We start from the raw sequence: 17,072 nt of genomic DNA on the forward strand, positions 1-17,072 counted from the left end.
AATAAATTTCCTATGGGCTTGCTTCGCAAGACGAAAATGTCTTGCGAGTTCCTGCGGGTTTTTTTTCCTTCCCCCCCCCCTTTTCTAAGCCGCTAAGCCGCTTATCCGCTAAGCTGCTAAAAGCTGCTAAAAGCCGCTAATAGCGCTAATCCGCTAAGCCGTCAATGGGCTTGCTTCGCAAGACAAAAAAACCACTAGACGAAGAGACTTGCAGAACGGATTCTTTTTGTCTTGCGAGGTACCACTATATATGGAGCCGCACCTTTCAGGCAACTCAGCACTTTTTTGTCTTCCTACCTTCAGGCAGCAGAAGGTATGTTGTGATCCATCGCATTAAGGCCAGTACGGCTATACGCCAAGCCCACTAACCACTAGCCCAGACTTCCCTAACCCGGGACCCTCTAAGTGCTTTGGACCGCAAACCTCACAATCCCCTGTCATTGGCCATGGTGACTAGGGCTGATGGGAGTTGGAATCCAAAAATGCTGGAGGCAACCAGCAGGGATGCTTTAGCTGAGATTTCTGCATTGGACTAGATGCCCCTTGGGTTCCCTTCCAACTCCACAATTCTATGATTCCAGGACCAAGTTGGGAAAGACTGCCTAGACCTTTTGCCCATCTGCTCTGGTCCTAATATCTTCCCACACACCAGTACGAAATGTTCTGCCATCCACACTGCAGAAGCTTACAGGCACTCTGTGCAAGACGTCTCTAGCTGAACTTTGCAAGGATGTTGACAAGCAAAGCACAATGCACAGGGCAGCCCTTTGAGATTTGGGCTTGGATTCTCCACTGTGGGACCATCCTTGCATCAGGCACCTTCCACCCTAGGGGACCTTCCTTTGCTTCCAGGCTCGACACAATCAAAAGCCAGAACCTTTTCTTTTCTGAAAAGTTGCAGAAGACACAGATACTTCTCCACCTTGGACCTTCACTGGCACACAGGCTGGGTACACATTGCAACTTCTCTTTCCCTCAATGAATTCTGGGCACTGTAGTTTTCCCCTCACAATCACAATTCCCAACAACTCTTAGCAAACTGCAATACCCAGAATTCTTTGGGGGGGGGGAGTCGTATGGTTTCAAATTGGATGAGGGACTGCATTGCAGTCTATGATTCTAGGCATGAAAGGGTTAAGACCATGCAAGGTTAAGTCCTGCCACCTAAGCAGGGACTAGGTAATCAAGCTCAATGCGTGAAGAGGTCTAAGTTGGTTGCTCCAAGCTCAGACCACATGGTTCTCACAAGCCATTCTTGAGTTTCTTTACCAACAGTTTAGGAACTTCACCACTTTGAAACTAAGCCAAGTTTTACTGCCTATGCAACTTTTCTGACTGATGTATGGAAAAGCACATGAACCTGACCTTTGAAGACGTTGTAAGTATTATTATTTTTTTAGCCTACCAAACATGTGGTCTTTTCCTAAGCTGGGGGAAGATGGAAATTGTGGAACTCACAAGGATATACATTAATAATCTAACAGCCTATATTTCCACATGTTGCTGCATATTCTGTGATTTTAAATCTCTACTGGGGTTCTCTCACCCAAGAGTACTTGTCCCAAACCTGGATCTTGGCACCCAGGAATATTCCTTTCATTCATATATACAGTGTATTTTTTTCTGAGGGTACACAGGGGTACGTATACCCCTAAACATTTTGTGAATCTTTGTACTTTTGTCCGTTGACTGTATTTATTTTTCCCAATTTGAACTATAAAATGGTGATTTTCTTCAGTCAAAATGAGAGTATCCCTAAACACTTTTTAGAAAAAAGCACTGCACACATACACACACACCCTTGAACAACACTTTGAAGGTACAGTGGTACCTTGGTTCTCAAACAGCTTAGCTGATGAAAAAATCAGCTCCCAATGCCGTTTCCTGCTTGGCAGAGGGTTGGACTCGATGGCCCTTGTGGTCTCTTCCAACCCTATGATTCTATGATTCTATGATTCTAAGTAAGTGTTCCGGTTTTCAAATGTTTTTCGGAAGCCGAACATTTGACACGGCTTCTGCTTGAGTGCAGGAAGCTCCTGCAGCCAATCAGAAGCCACGCCTTGGTTGTCGAATGGTTTGGGAGTCGAACAGACTTCCAGAATGGATTAAGTTCGAGAACCAAGGTACCGCTGTATAGTGTTTGTGCAGCCTTAGTCTAGCAAGAAGTGGTTTCTAATGCAGTTATTTTATTGTATTGCACTTTGAAAATTGCCCTTCATCAACAGATATCCCAGGGCAGTTCCAAAACATTTAAAACAGGCCAGCTAGATACACACAGTACTATGGAACCTAATAAAAAAAAACTGGCATTTTATTTTATTTTTTAAAAGATCCAATTACAGTGGTACCTCAGGTTAAGTACTTAATTCGGTCGGGAGGTCTGTTCTTAACCTGCAACTGTTCTTAACCTGAAGCACCACTTTAGCTAATGGGGTTTCTTGCTGCTGCCGCGCCGCCGGAGCACGATTTCTGTTCTCATCCTGAAGCAAAGTTCTTAACCCGAGGTACTATTTCTGGGTTAGCGGAGTCTGTAACCTGAAGCATATGTAACCCGAGGTACCACTGTAAAAAGCAAAACATATACCACCGTTTTCAGTCCTCAGTGCTGACAACCCAGAGTCCCTGCATGTAGCAAGAAATCCATTTGTGGGGGTAATATGCCTCAAACTGAACAAACATTATCAGCTCCCAAGTTTACTTAGAAGTCTGCACAGCAAGCTTCTGCCATCACAAGCATTTGGCTGGCCTTAAGCATTTGTCCTATGGCTTAAGGCTTGGCCCTCGGCCCACACTGTGATTTGCACAGGCAGCTTCTCTTTGATGGACTCAGAATCCTGGGTTTTGCTTTGGGCCAGTCTCTGCCCCTCAACAGATTCTAAAAGCCTCTCCTGCCTCCTGGGTGAATCTCATAGGTCAGGCCATCAGAATGGCAGGTCACCCGGCCAATCCAAAGCAGTAGCCACTCTCTTGGCAAGAGGGCTGTGGTGGTGGTCAGGTCCCACTTGTCAGCATCCCAGAGGCAACTGGTTGGCCACAGTGAGGAACAGGATATTAGTCTAGGGCTGCATTTACACCATAGATTTAAGGCATTTTGATACCGCTTTAAACAGCCATGGCTCCCCACAAAGAATTCTGGGAGCTGTAGTTTGTTGAAGGTGCTGAGAGTTCTTAGGAGACTCCTATTACCCTCACAGAGCTACAGTTTCCAGAGTTCCCTGGAAAGAGGCATTGATTGTTAATCCACTTTGGGTCCAGGTATACAGTGGTACCTCGGATTAAGAACTTAATTCGTTCCAGAGGTCCGTTCTTAACCTGAAACTGTTCTTAACCTGAGGTACCACTTTAGCTAATGGCAGTTGTCAGGGAACTGACATCTAAAGCGCCGCAGGTGCAAAGGCTCCCTGAGGTTGAGAGAGCAGTAGCAGCGGAAGAGGGAACCAGTAGAGGGCGAGCAAGAACTCCAAGGGAAAGTGAGTCGGAGGGATGGCTCAGAGACGCTTCAAGCGAAACCAGTGGGGAGGTCTCAGGACCTCCTATAGGGACACCCACACCTCGACGGAAACTGTCACGCCGAGAGGCCAGACGACGTGTTTCCGTTAAGGAGCTTTTATGTTGGAAACGTTTCCGAAAGCAGCCACTTTCGGATTCTACTAGTGATTGACGCAGCCATGCTGGAGGGGCTCCGTCACAGGCAGAGGTTTGAAAACCTGATCAAACTCTGAGGGACTTGCATTTTACGCACAAGCAGCTCATCGTCCCATCACAGCAATCCGAAAGTCACCGAAAGCCAGCTTGTGCAGAGAGAAGCATCATGAGCAACCCAGCCGGAACCGGGGGTGCAGGAGCAGCTGGAGGGGGTCCAAGCCTGGAAGAAAGGTACAGAGCGTTGGAGATCCAGTTGGCGCTGCAAACGGCGAGGCTTGAGGAGAGGAGGGCTCAGGATGCAGAAAAGGGAAAGGAGAAAACCACCCCGCTCGCCAGAAAGGTACCAGGATTGGTGCAGAAATTCGGGGGGGATCCCAGGAACTATCATGCCTTTAGAACAGAGATGCAATACGCTCTAAACTTGCAGTTTGATGACTTCCCCGACGAGGAATCGCGAGTGGCGTATGTGATTGGCCATCTCGAATCCGGGGCGAAAGATTGGGTTAGACCCCTGATGGCAGCGAATAATGAGATCTTAAAGGACACGAGGAAGTTTTTTCGTGCCATGGACCTGATGTTTTCCAGCGATATTGAGCAGGGGGTGGTGCGAAGGCAGTTAATGGCTTGCCAGCAAGGAAGCAGATCTGTCCGTGAGTACTGGACTGAATTTACTATGCTGATTCATAAATTGGGGTGGGACCTATCGGCGGAGCCCATCCAAATGCTTTTCGAAGAGGGGCTTTCTTCAACCGTCAAAGATGAGCTTTCCCGGGGGCCCAGGGCGGAGTCTATGGACCAATTAACCAAATCTGCGCTGGCCATAGGAGCGCGCCAGGAGGCGAGGGCTTTGGAAAGGCGGGAAGGGAAAGGAGACCGTTGGAGGGAGTTCCGCATTCCAGACATTCCAGAGCCATCTTTCCCGCCGGCAGAGCCGATGGAAGTTGGAACAGCGCGGGCGCGCGCAGTTTCAAATCCCAGTGAAGGGCGGAAGAAGGAGGGAAAGAGCGCCAAGAGATGTTATCTCTGCCAACAGCCAGGGCACTTTGCCAGAGTCTGCCCACAAAGAAAGGAATGGCAAGGGATGGCAGGAGCTGTTGGGGGAAAGGAAGAGGAAAGCAAGGAGCAAGTAAAAGCCAACGCCTGGCTGCCACCGTCGGGGCACAGCAGCCAGGCCAAAGAGCAATGAAAGTGCCCATGCCAGAACCTCCCAGACCTGCTTTAGTGATAGAGGTGTTACTAGAACTGCCAAACGGACACCCACTAAAGGTCAAGGCGCTTTTGGATTCAGGCAGCTCCTGTAATTTCATGAGTAAGGAGTTTGCAGCTGAGCACCAGATACAGACCATCCCTTTAAGTAACCCCTTGCAGGTGACTACGATTGACGGCAGAGAGCTGTTGGGGGGAGAAGTTAGCCAACAGACTGTCCCGATGATAATGAGAGTGGCAAGGCACACCGAACAGATAGCGATTAATGTGGCCATCCTGGGAGGAGCGCCCATCATTTTGGGGATGAGCTGGCTGGCGCTACACGATCCGCTAGTGGGCTGGCATCAGAGGGTGGTCTCCTTTGGGTCAGCGCATTGCCTAGAACACTGCAAGGAGGGGAAGGTCTCGGGAGGAGACAGAGTCACCCTAGCGGGGATGGAAGTGATGGGCAAAGGGAAGGTGCCCCCGCAATACGCAGATCTGAGCAACGTATTCAGCGAAAGGGAAGCAGACAAACTGCCACCGCATAGACCCTTTGACTGTCAAATCAACCTACTCCCAGGGGCCCAACTCCCAGTAGGCAAGCTGTACGCCATGTCAGACAGGGAGATGCAGGAGCTGAGGGAGTTCATTGACAAAAACTTGAAGCGAGGTTTCATCAGAGAGTCCCGAGCGGTGGGGGGCAGCCCAGTGTTTTTTGTGGACAAAAAGAACACAGACAAACCGAGACTGGTGTGTGACTTTAGGGCCCTCAATGCAGTGTCGGAGCCCCTGGCTTTCCCTATGCCCCGAATTGACGACATTTTGACCAGAGTAAGGAAGGGAAAGATTTTTACAAAACTGGACCTGCGGGGGGCGTACAATCTGATACGCATAAGGAAGGGAGATGAATGGAAGACCACCATGTTTACCCCTTTGGGAGCCTTTGAATACCTCGTTATGCCCTTCGGTCTACAAGGGGGCTCCGCCTGTTTTCAAGCTTTTATAAACCACGTTCTGGGACCTTTGCTCTACAAGAACTGTGTGGCCTTTTTAGACGACGTGTTGGTGTATTCGGAAGATGAGGAACAGCATGTGAGGGACGTTCGAGAAGTGTTGGGCAGGCTGCAAGCCAACCAGCTGTGGGTGAAACTGGAGAAGTGCCAGTTTCATACCAAGGAGGTGGAATTCCTGGGGTACCGCTTGTCAGACAAGGGATTGGCCATGGATCCAGGCAAGGTTCAAGCGGTACTGGAATGGAAGACACCGAAGACCAAGAAGGACGTGCAAAGATTCTTGGGGTTTGGGAACTTTTATCGGAAGTTCATCAAGAACTTTGCCCACTTGACGGCGCCCATCACCGACTGCCTCAGCAGCAAGAAGAAATTTGTTTGGACGGTGGAGGCGGATCGAGCCTTTGAAGAACTGAAAAGGGCTTTCGCCTCGGAAGAACAACTTCTGCATGTGGATTTACAAAAACCCATGAGAGTGGAAACAGATGCATCCGACCGGGCTATAGGGGCGGTCCTTCTTCAACCGGGGAGGAGTGCGTCGGAGTGGAGACCGTGTGCATTCTTCTCGCGGAAACTGAATAAGTCTGAGAGGAATTACACGGTGTATGACAGGGAACTACTTGCCATTCACGAAGCATTCCGGAGGTGGAGACATTTATTAATTGGGGCACAACACAAGGTGCAAGTGTGCACCGACCACAAAAATTTAGAGTATTGGAGAACAGCTCGAGTGCTCAACCAACGACAAGTGAGATGGGCACAGGAATTCTCCAAATTTAACTTTGAGATTTGTTATGTGCCAGGCCCAGAAAACGTCAGGGCGGATGCGCTCTCACGCAAACCAGAATATTGGGAAGGGGAGGAGGTGATCGAAGAGAGACATGTCATCCCGGAGGACCGCTGGGTGTGTGGGGCGGCGCTGGTGGGGCAACGGGAACTGGTGGAGGAAACGGAAAATGATGAATATGCCCAGGATAAGCTCAGAGGTCTCAGGGGGGAGGGCGAGAGCCCCGGAGGTTTTGAGGAAAGAAATGGGGCATTGTATTACAAAGGGGCACTGTATATACCCGAAGGTGAATTGAGGGGGAGAGTACTCAAGCAGTTGCATGATAGCCCCACGGCGGGACATTTTGGGCAACACAAAACCATGTGGTTGGTTACCAGGGAATTTTGGTGGCCTAAGGTGAGGGAAGATGTAAGGGAGTATGTAAGAGGGTGTGACCAATGTCAGCGAGCCAAAGGGGAAAGAAGGGCGCCGGCAGGGTTATTAGAACCTTTACCCACACCAGAACGGCCTTGGGAAGCGATATCAATAGATTTTATGACGGATCTGCCAAGGTCCAAGGGGAAAACAGCCATCATGGTAGTAGTAGACCTGTTAACTAAGATGTGCCATTTTGTAGCATGCTCACATGCAGTCACAGCGGAAGAAACGGCGAAGTTGTTTGTGGAACATATCTTTAGGTTGCACGGGGCTCCCTCGAGGGTGATCTCAGATCGAGGCAAACAATTTACTTCCAGGTTCTGGAGGAAGCTCATGAGCTTGCTACACGTGGAAGTTAATTTTTCAACTGCCCAGCACCCTGAAACCAACGGGCAGGCGGAAAGGGCAAATGGCATTCTTCAACAATATCTTAGGTGTTATGTCAATGACAGAGAGAACGATTGGGTCGAAAAGTTGGCGTTGGCAGAATTTGCCTACAATAATGCGGAGAATGTGTCCACAGGGATGAGTCCCTTTTTGGCTAATTACGGGTGTCACCCCAGGGCATTTCCAGGGGAAGGAGGGGAGAGATGGAGCGTTCCAGCGGCTGAACATTTTGTAGAAGAGATGGAAGCCATCCATCAGCAGCTCCAGCTCAACTTAGAAAGGGCCAAGGCACAATATAAGAAGCAGGCAGACAAGAACAGAAGGGAAGGTGAAACCATAAGGGTGGGGGATCAAGTGTGGTTGTCAACCCAAGGGTTGCCGTTCAAAGGGGGTTGTAAGAAACTGAGGCCCAGAAGATTGGGACCCTTTGAGGTGATTCAGCAGGTCAACCCGGTAGCTTTCAAACTCCGATTACCCAACCACATGAAATTGCACCCAGTGTTCCACAGGTCGTTACTGTCACCATACAGGGGGGGACGTGAAGGGGAGCACGTCAGGGGACCAGCCTTGGAAGAGAGGGAACGCCGCAACCATGTAGCGGAAATCCTCGATTCCAGGTGGAAGGGTAATCAGGTGGAGTATTTGGTGGCGTGGGAAGGGGAACCGGAGTCAGAAAACACCTGGGTAAGTGCAGAGGAAGTCAATGACGAGGTTTTAACAGAAACGTTCCACCAAAGGTTCCCGAGGAAACCTCAGCCTATAGCAAGGTTTAGGAGGGAGTATTTCGGCACCACCGATGAGGAAGAGGAAATGGAAGGGTTCGCGGAGTCGGAGTTGGAAGATGGAGTGGACTCTGATGACGAAGAGTACCTAGAGAGTAGGAACAGCAACAAGTGGAAGGAAGTGTTCGCGACGTCGGAAGATGAGGGAGGTTCTTTCAGGGGTTTTACCTCCTCACCGCCAGTAGGAGAGGAGACGGGAGGGGGTGAAGGGGGCCCTGGAGGGGAGGTGGATGTCAGGGAACTGACATCTAAAGCGCCGCAGGTGCAAAGGCTCCCTGAGGTTGAGAGAGCAGTAGCAGCGGAAGAGGGAACCAGTAGAGGGCGAGCAAGAACTCCAAGGGAAAGTGAGTCGGAGGGATGGCTCAGAGACGCTTCAAGCGAAACCAGTGGGGAGGTCTCAGGACCTCCTATAGGGACACCCACACCTCGACGGAAACTGTCACGCCGAGAGGCCAGACGACGTGTTTCCGTTAAGGAGCTTTTATGTTGGAAACGTTTCCGAAAGCAGCCACTTTCGGATTCTACTAGTGATTGACGCAGCCATGCTGGAGGGGCTCCGTCACAGGCAGAGGTTTGAAAACCTGATCAAACTCTGAGGGACTTGCATTTTACGCACAAGCAGCTCATCGTCCCATCACAGCAGTGGTGTAGCGTGGGTTGTCAGCACCCGGGGCAAGGCAAGTAATTTGCGCCCCCTAACCCGTGGATTTTAGCAGGGGGCAGAGAGCTGCGAGTGCAAGCGCACACCCCCCATATGTTGCACCCGGTGCAGCTTGCACCCCCCACGCTACGCCACTGGCTAATGGGGCCTTGTGCCACCGCTGCACAATTTCTGTTCTCATCCTGAAGCAAAGTTCTTAACCTGAGGTACTATTTCTGGGTTAGCGGAGTCTGTAACCTGAAGCGTCTGTAACCTGATGCGCCTGTAACCCAAGGTACCACTGTATTAATGGTATGGGGAATCTCTGCCCGCCTCCGATGTTGCTGAACTACAACTCCCAACAGTCCCAGCAAGGAAGGTCAATAGCCAGGGAAGATGGGAGTTACAGTTCAGCAATATCTGGAGGGCCCCAGGGCCCCAAAACCTGCACCAGCCCATCAGCACATACGTGTGCGAAAGGAGCACAGAGACAGGGAATAGCAAGGAAAACCGCATCTCATTTTGCTCTCTGACTCACCAACCTCTCCCCTAGGATGTGAGAAATCACAGGAACACCTGAGCAAGTGCAGAGGGCCTTTCCCTCATGGGTGAGTAAGCCCAACCAATCCCCCACACAGAGAGAACACATCCCACAGGCAGGCCTGCAAGCTGCCTGCCTGCTCAGGTGGTACAGCATGAACCTCTTAATCTCAAGGTTGGGGGTTCGAGCCCCACATTGGGCAAAAGATTATTGCATTGAAATGGGTACGACTAGATGACCCTCTACAATTCTATACTTCTAGGAAATCGTTGCCCTCTGCTTGCCAGCAGTGGCGTAGCGTGGGGGGTGCAGGGGGGGCCGGTCGCACCGGGCGCAACATCTGGGGGTTAGGGTTAGGGAGCGCAAATCCACGGATTAGGGGGCGCAAATTACTTGCCTTGCCCCGGGTGCTGACAACCCACGCTACGCCACTGCTTGCCAGAGTAACTCCGGGAGTGAGGCCTCCAGACGAGACGTTCCCCTGAACGAAGGCTGGCCAACGTCCACCCCCTCGGACGTGCGGTCCAAGTGGTAGCGAGGCTTACCCTCGGCACTACCGCGTCATGCCAGGGCATCATGAGAAAGCATCTCTGAGCAGGGCGTCACGGCTCTCCCGCCACAAGGGACCCCTCCAGATCAGGAGGCAGGGCAAGGGATTTCCCCTGGTCAACAGCGAATGATTTCCAACTGCAGAGATGCTCTGGGGGACACCCAGGTAACCAACCACCTTTCCAAATTAAACGTTGCCTGGGGGCGGGAAAGAGACAGAAACAGACTATCCTTTGGAGGGACGGGGAGGAGGCCGGATAGGTGCAAGAACCCATGGGGGGTAGGGGGAGAGAGGGGGAAAGAGAGAGCGGAGGAGAGTCCAGAGGGAGGGCCAGGTGTGCGCGCGCGCAGCTCTCCAGGCTTCGCTCGGCTCGGCCCAGCCCGGCCTTTTCTCCCCCGCTCCTCCCAAAAGCCGCTGCCGCCTGGCTCGCCCGCCTGCCTGCCTGCCTACCTACCTGCCCGTCCGGATCCCCGCTGCAACGTTACCCGCGGGAGGAGCGGCGATCCGCGCTTCGCCGGCCGTCCTGGCTGGTCCCTTCCTTCGGCGGCGTCCACCGGCTGCGCGCGCGCGCTGCGCTCTGCTCTGCTCCCCGGCAGGGCGCGCCTCGCTCATGCGCTTCGCGGCGAGGATGGGACTCGTGGGGAAGGAGGGAGGGGAGGAGAGACAACAACACACACACACCCTCGCCTTTGCACATGCCCTCCTCCCCCTTTTGTTCGGCGACGGGAACAGAAAGCCTGCCAGGCGCTGCTCTCCTCCGGCCTCCTTCCTCTCTCTTGCGCCCCGGGAGTTGCGCCTCCGAGCGGCGGAGAGAGGGAGACCCCCCTCCCCAGACGCAGGCGCGCCTCCTTCTCGCCGGCCCAGGGTCCTGATTCCGCCGTTGGGAGGGGGAAAGGGGGATTGCTCTGCTTTCTCCTGAGCACGCTTACTCGCGAGTCAGCCTCCCTGGACACGGCGGGATTTGCTCCCGAGCAAACGTGGCCTCGTCGCGGTTTGGTGGCGGGTTAATAACTTTTGCACTGCGGCGCCTTTCGTCTGGCTGTGTGCCCTGTCTCGCCCGGGACAGGCAATCGGGGTGGGGTGGCGTATCGGGGGTGCCTGGTGCGCCCGAGAAGAAGAGGCCCTCTCACTACCATCAAGGCCGGGAGGAATCCTCTGCTCAGTTGGGGGATTCCCTCGCCGCCGTTCCTGGAGCGCCGGAGATGGAACAGGGAGGGGGGTCTGTTCCACCCATCGCTCCACCCTCCTTGGCTGGAAGCCCAGGGAAATACTGTACTAGGGAGGTGGCTCAGTGGCTTTGCATACAGAAAGTCTTAGGTTCAAGGTCCAGCCGTCTCTAAGTAGGGCTGAAAATGTCCCTTCTGTGAAACCCTAAAAAGATGCTGGCAGTGTTGACTGGGGTTTTTGTGCATCAAATGTAGTCCTTTCCGCCTGGTCCCTGAGACTCATCCCAGGGCTCTTCCATCACACCCTGGGTGTTTTTGCCCGGCTGGAATACAGTGGTACCTCGGGTTACATACGCCTCAGGTTACAGACTCCGCTAACCCAGAAATATTACCTCGGGTTGAGAACTTTGCTTCAGGATGAGAACAGAAATCGTGCTCCAGTGGCGCAGCAGCAGCAGGAGACCCCATTAGCTAAAGTGGTGCTTCAGGTTAAGAACAGTTTCAGGTTAAGAACGGACCTCCAGAACAAATTAAGTAGTTAACCTGAGGTACCACTGTATGTGCTTGAGATCTAATAATCCCTCTTGTTTTTCTGAATGGAGGCTAGAGAAGTGTGTGTGCAAAACTAGCCAGACTGTAATATTTACATTGTGCTCCGCCCACTTTTGCTTCTGGCCCCGCCTTCCGCTTTGGCCCTCGGGTGGTTACCCACAAGAGAATGCGGCCCTCAGACTGAAAAGAATTCCCCGCTCCTCAAGGAAACCAATACTGACCTAAATGAACCAAGAACCAGATATGCTACCCAGCAGCCTCCAACATTCCTAAATTACTGAGTTTCTTCTTTTACCATTTCTGTGTTTTTATTATGTGGCTTTTAATTTCGATGTTTGGTTGGAGTTGTACTTCCCTACAGCCTTTTGTCTCTGTTGCTTTGTTTGTTTTGCCCTTGGGCACTTTTCTCTTCCACTGTTTACTGTGGAATGACCCTTCCCCCCCCTTTCCCCCCTCCTTTCTTCCACAAATATTAGTAGTCGAGATCCAGCTGCGTTGGTAACCACATCAGAAAAAGCAGCATCAAACGCCACTCTGAGTAGCTGCTGGGAGAGGGGCTGCTCTCAGAATTCCCAAGCAGACACCAACCAGCACCTGAATGAAGCAGGATCATTGCTACATCCCCTCCTCATTCTGTTCTGTCTGTATTGTATTGCACCTGTGGCAGTGAAGCCCTTGGCACCAATCGGCTGTTGCGATTCCACAGAATGCTCCCAACCAAGCTGTCAGAATGTTTGCAATCCATATTCTTTGAGGAAAGGGAAGCACGTCAGCTTGACTCGGGTGGAAGCCTAATGAAAGTTGCACAAAGAGGGAGTCCTGCCGGGTGCAGTTTCTGTTCTTGCTGCAGCATTGTCACTTGGAAAAGTCTTAAGGAAGGCAATGTCGGTGAAGAATCAGGGAGGCATGCAGTAAATTTTGCACACTGGCGATGTACGTTAGTTCTTCGAATGCAGAATTCTACTTGTTGTTTTTAATCTTGCCTTTCGGTCCACAAGGACTCCTGGCGCGTGTATGAAATAGGCCCTAAAAGCCGCATTTTGACATTCCCAAAATGCCCTGATGCACCAAAATTCCTGGAAATGTCAGCTTCTACCAGGTGGTACATTCAAGCCAACTATGAGGACTCTGACTCATTGGTGTCCATTCTACCTCACTGGGTTGTTGCGACGGTAAAAAGGTAAGCTGATTAGAGCTCTCAAGAGAAAGGTCGGTTTGTTTGTTTTTAATGTAATCTAAGGTCCGTATAGTTAAAGCTATGGTTTTTCCAGTAGTGATGTATGGAAGTGAGAGCTAGTCCATAAAGAAGGCTGATCGCTGAAGAATTGATGCTTTTGAATTATGGTGCTGGAGGAGACTCTTGAGAGTCCCATGGACTGCAAGAAGATCAAACCTCTCCATTCTGAAGGAAATCAGCCCTGAGTGCTCACTGGAAGGACAGATCCTGAAGCTGAGGCTCCAATACTTTGGCCACCTCATGAGAAGAGAAGACACCCTGGAAAAGACCCTGATGCTGTGAAAGATGGAGGGCGCAAGGAGAAGGGGACGACAGAGGACGAGATGGTTGGACAGTGTTCTCGAAGTTACCAGCATGAGTTTGATCAAACTGCAGGAGGCAGTGGAAGACAGGAGTGCCTGGCGTGCTCTGGTCCATGGGGTCAGAAAGAGTCGGACACGACTAAACGACTAAACCATAATAGCTGTTAATAGTTTTTGAATTTCTGACTGCGTTTTCAGGATGAAGAATGCTTTACGTATATTACCACTGTCCTCCTGCTCCCTCTCTGCAGCTCTTCATCAGCTGGCCAATGCGCTAAAAATGGCCATAGCCGCGTCTTGAGCCTGCCCAGCAGCAAATGCCCTGTATACTTTGTGCAATGCTGCTTCTTCCATGCATAAAACTTTCCCTGCTGGTTACATAACCAGCGCTTGCATCTCCCCCCCCCCCAACTCCCTTTCAATGCTAATGAAGTCACATTAAGGAAAGTGGGGTTTTCAATGTGATCTTCCTCCTTCAGATTAGATGGGAGAACAAAGGTTTCTTTCTCTCTTTTTTTGCCATAACTATGTTTATTCTTTGCAAAGGGGGTAGATCGACAGGGTACACACCAACCCAAATTATAACGTGCATTGTCTATAACGTGCAACTTCATTCTGCTTCCAAGCTGGCAGCTTTTTGTGTTGCCGTTGCTTTTAATATTATTTTAAAAATGTGGAATTAGCCAGAGCATCTTGCTGGTACACTGGACAGTGTACATTGCATGAGTGAATAACATCTTAGTGTGGTTTAGCTGTCTTCGGAGAATCTTGATTTGTGGCTGCATGGTTAATTTCTCAGAGATCGCAGAGCACCCATGAAGAAATGGAGACATTAAATTACAATATTAACAGCATGCTTTGCTCTCACTTTTTTTTTTTTTTTTGCAAAGAATGCATCATGCCTGTGATTCAGGGATGCTTTCCATGTGGGAGATCCCTTGCTGTTGCAAGACGGGGGTGAGATTCCCTGCCTCCTTTCTATGCATTATACAGGCTATAATTTACATTTCTAGGGAGCTGCAGCTAACAGTTTTGGCTAGCAAGGATCAAATCAAAGCCCTCTCCGCAAAAGCTAGCAGGATTCAGCCACTTACCTGCCCCCTATTTCTAGAAAGGGAAAATAATAGCCTTGTGCTTTCATCAGTCAACAACTTCCTACCCTATGCCAGGTTGCTCTAACTGCTGCAGTTGTTAATGCCAAAGTACCCTATTCATGTAAACGACAGGTAAGCGGCTCTCTCGAGAACAAACATACAGCCTGAGCTTTTAGCTCTCTCTACCAGGTAATAAAATCTGGCTTATTATTCAGGCACAGGAGCAAACTCAGATGAATTTCCTGGCTCTCGCTGAGTCCATAGCTCAGAAATTTCTTTTCCCTTGCCCTCAGCACGCATACTTTTTGCGTCTCTTTCCATTTGGAAAGACTTTTTTTAAACAAATGCCCCTGTTGTCTTTTTGATTGAATTTCACATCATTTACAATAGTGCTTCTCAAGCTGTCTGATACGGTGGGCCAATGATTCCCACCCCTTCCAGTGTGCCAGGAATCGCTATCATACTTGGTCCCTGAAGCATCCCACACAACCTGGGCTATGGTGGAGTCAGCCAGTAGTGGCAACTGAAGGCTCACTGTCTAGCACTGCTCCACAGGCCACCAGTTTGATTAAGGTGAAAGGTAAAGGATCCCTGGATGGTAAAGTCCAGTCAAAGGCGACTATGGGGTTGTGGCACTCATCTCGCTTTCGGGCCAAGATGAGTCAGCATTTGTCTACAGACAGCTTTCCGGGCCATGTGGCCAGCATGACGAAGCTGCTTCTGGTACAACGGAACACCATGACGGAAACCAGAGTGCATGGAAATGCCATTTACCTTCCCACCGCAGCGGTACCTATTTATCTACTTGCACTAGCATGCTTTCGAACTGCTAGGTTGGCAGGAGCTGGGACAGAGCAACAGGAGCTCACCCCATTGTGGGGATTCGAACCAGCAACCTTCTGATTGGCAAGCCCAAGAGGCTCAGTAGTTTAGACCACAGGGCAACCAATGTAGCACTGTTCTACGGCCACTTCCAAAAGCCTGAGCTTAGCTCCTCCACTGCAGAGGAGTACTGGGAGGGGGCAGTATGCAGAGGAGAATGGGAAGAGGGGTCTTCAACCCTTCCCTTGCTTGTCACTTTCCTTTCTCCAGTGTCCCATCCCCACCCAGCCAGTGTCCTAGACCCACACTTGTGATGTGCCATTAAGTTCCATACCGCCACTACACAAACCTATAAGTTCATTGCAACCATGGGCATATGCATTTAAATAATATTTGAAGGCCACTCAAGAATCATGGGAACTATAGTTTTCCTCCTCACAGAACTACAATTCCCAACACCCCGTACAAACTACAGTACCCAGGATTCACTGGGGGAAGCCACATTAAAGGAACGTTGCTTTAAATGTATGGTGCCGCTATGCCTTGAGAACCACTGCTCTTCACAGTGTGATTTAACTGCGAGCATTAATGGTGATACCTGCCAGGAATGATGCCCCCTCTGAGCAGTGGCAGAGGAGCCAGCTGGGTCAGGAAGACCAGTGGTATAAGCCGCAGAGGTGCTGAGCCCAGACACAAGGCTGACATAGAGCTGGAGCCACTCAACTTCCTGAGACCTCCAAACTGGGATCCCTGGAGGCAGGTCCCATTGAAGCCAGATTCTGCAGAGAAATTGGTTCCCTTTGCACCAAGCGCATGACATCTGGCCAAGGACATTTTGGAAGGCCCATAGTTCAGCAATGGAGCACCTGCTTTGCATCCAGAAGGTTCCAGATTCAATCTCCGGCATCTCCAGGTCAGGCTAGCAGAGAACCCTGCCTAAAATGCTCGGAAGCCCCCTCCAGCCAGTGTAGACAATACTGAGCTAAGTGGATCAATGCGCTGACTTTGTATAAGGCTGCTTACTGTGTTTCACATTTCTTGGTACCTGCTAACCAGAACAGGCAATTAATTGTACCAGGCAGGAGATGACTGAGAGAAGGTGCAGTTCTAGGCTTCATAGGAGAGGCTGGCCCCTTAAGACTTCCCACTTTTCAGAAAGGGAGAGAACCTTGGGAAGGGGTAGCCTGGCTCTGGAGCAGCTTTTAAAAAGCAAGACATGAGCAGCAAACCTGTGGAAGCAAAAGTCTGATTAGAGCAGTGTTTCCCAACCTTGTGCCTCCAGGTGTTTTTGAACTACAACTCCCATCATCCCTGACTAGCAAGACCAGTGGCAAGGGATGATGGGAATTGTAGTCCAAAAAACAGCTGGAGGCACAAGGTTGGGAAACACTGGATTAGAGTTACTGGTGATCCTGCAAGGAGCTGTCCGTGGTGCTGTAGCACCCAGAGTGGGAAGAGAACGGAGCAGCCCGAAAGGAGTGATTCGCCAGAACCCTGGACAGGAACATTCCACCCAGACACAGGTGTCTTTGTAAATACAGTGGTACTTCGGGTTACAGACGCTTCAGGTTACAGACTCCGCTAACCTGGAGAAGAGGAGGTTAAGGGGTGATATGATAGCCATGTTCAAATATATAGAAGGATGTCACATAGAAGAGGGAGAAAGGTTGTTTTCTGCTGCTCCAGAGAAGCGGACACGGAGCAATGGTTCCAACTACAAGAAAGAAGATTCCACCTAAACATTAGGAAGAACTTCCTGACAGTAAGAGCTGTTCGACAGTGGAATTTGCTGCCAAGGAGTGTGGTGGAGTCTCCTTCTTTGGAAGTCTTTAAGCAGAGGCTTGACAACCATATGTCAGGAGTGCTCTGATGGTGTTTCCTGCTTGGCAGGGGGTTGGACTCGATGGCCCTTGTGGTCTTTTCCAATTCTATGATTCTATGATAACCCAGAA

General features: G+C 50.7%; 2 protein-coding genes across 7 annotated transcripts in view; one reads left to right on the forward strand and one right to left on the reverse strand.

The window, feature by feature from the left end:
• Positions 1–11,101, reverse strand: part of MPP3 (MAGUK p55 scaffold protein 3) — an 86,837-nt gene extending 75,736 nt beyond the window's left edge. For 3 of the 6 annotated variants that reach the window (XR_014162174.1, XM_081884085.1, XM_081884082.1), the window contains exon 1: positions 10,433–10,773. The gene's annotated coding sequence lies outside the window, so the exon portion shown is untranslated. Of the gene's footprint in view, positions 1–10,401; positions 10,775–11,080 lie in introns of those variants that run through there. The other 3 variants (XM_081884084.1, XM_081884086.1, XM_081884083.1) reach the window with 3 other exon arrangements.
• Positions 1–17,072, forward strand: part of LOC309354179 (G protein-activated inward rectifier potassium channel 1-like) — a 230,459-nt gene that overhangs the window by 172,928 nt on the left and 40,459 nt on the right. The gene's annotated exons all lie outside the window — the stretch shown is intronic.

The sequence above is a fragment of the Podarcis melisellensis genome (assembly GCF_964234715.1).
Source record: "Podarcis melisellensis genome assembly, chromosome: 13".
Lineage (NCBI taxonomy): Eukaryota > Metazoa > Chordata > Lepidosauria > Squamata > Lacertidae > Podarcis > Podarcis melisellensis.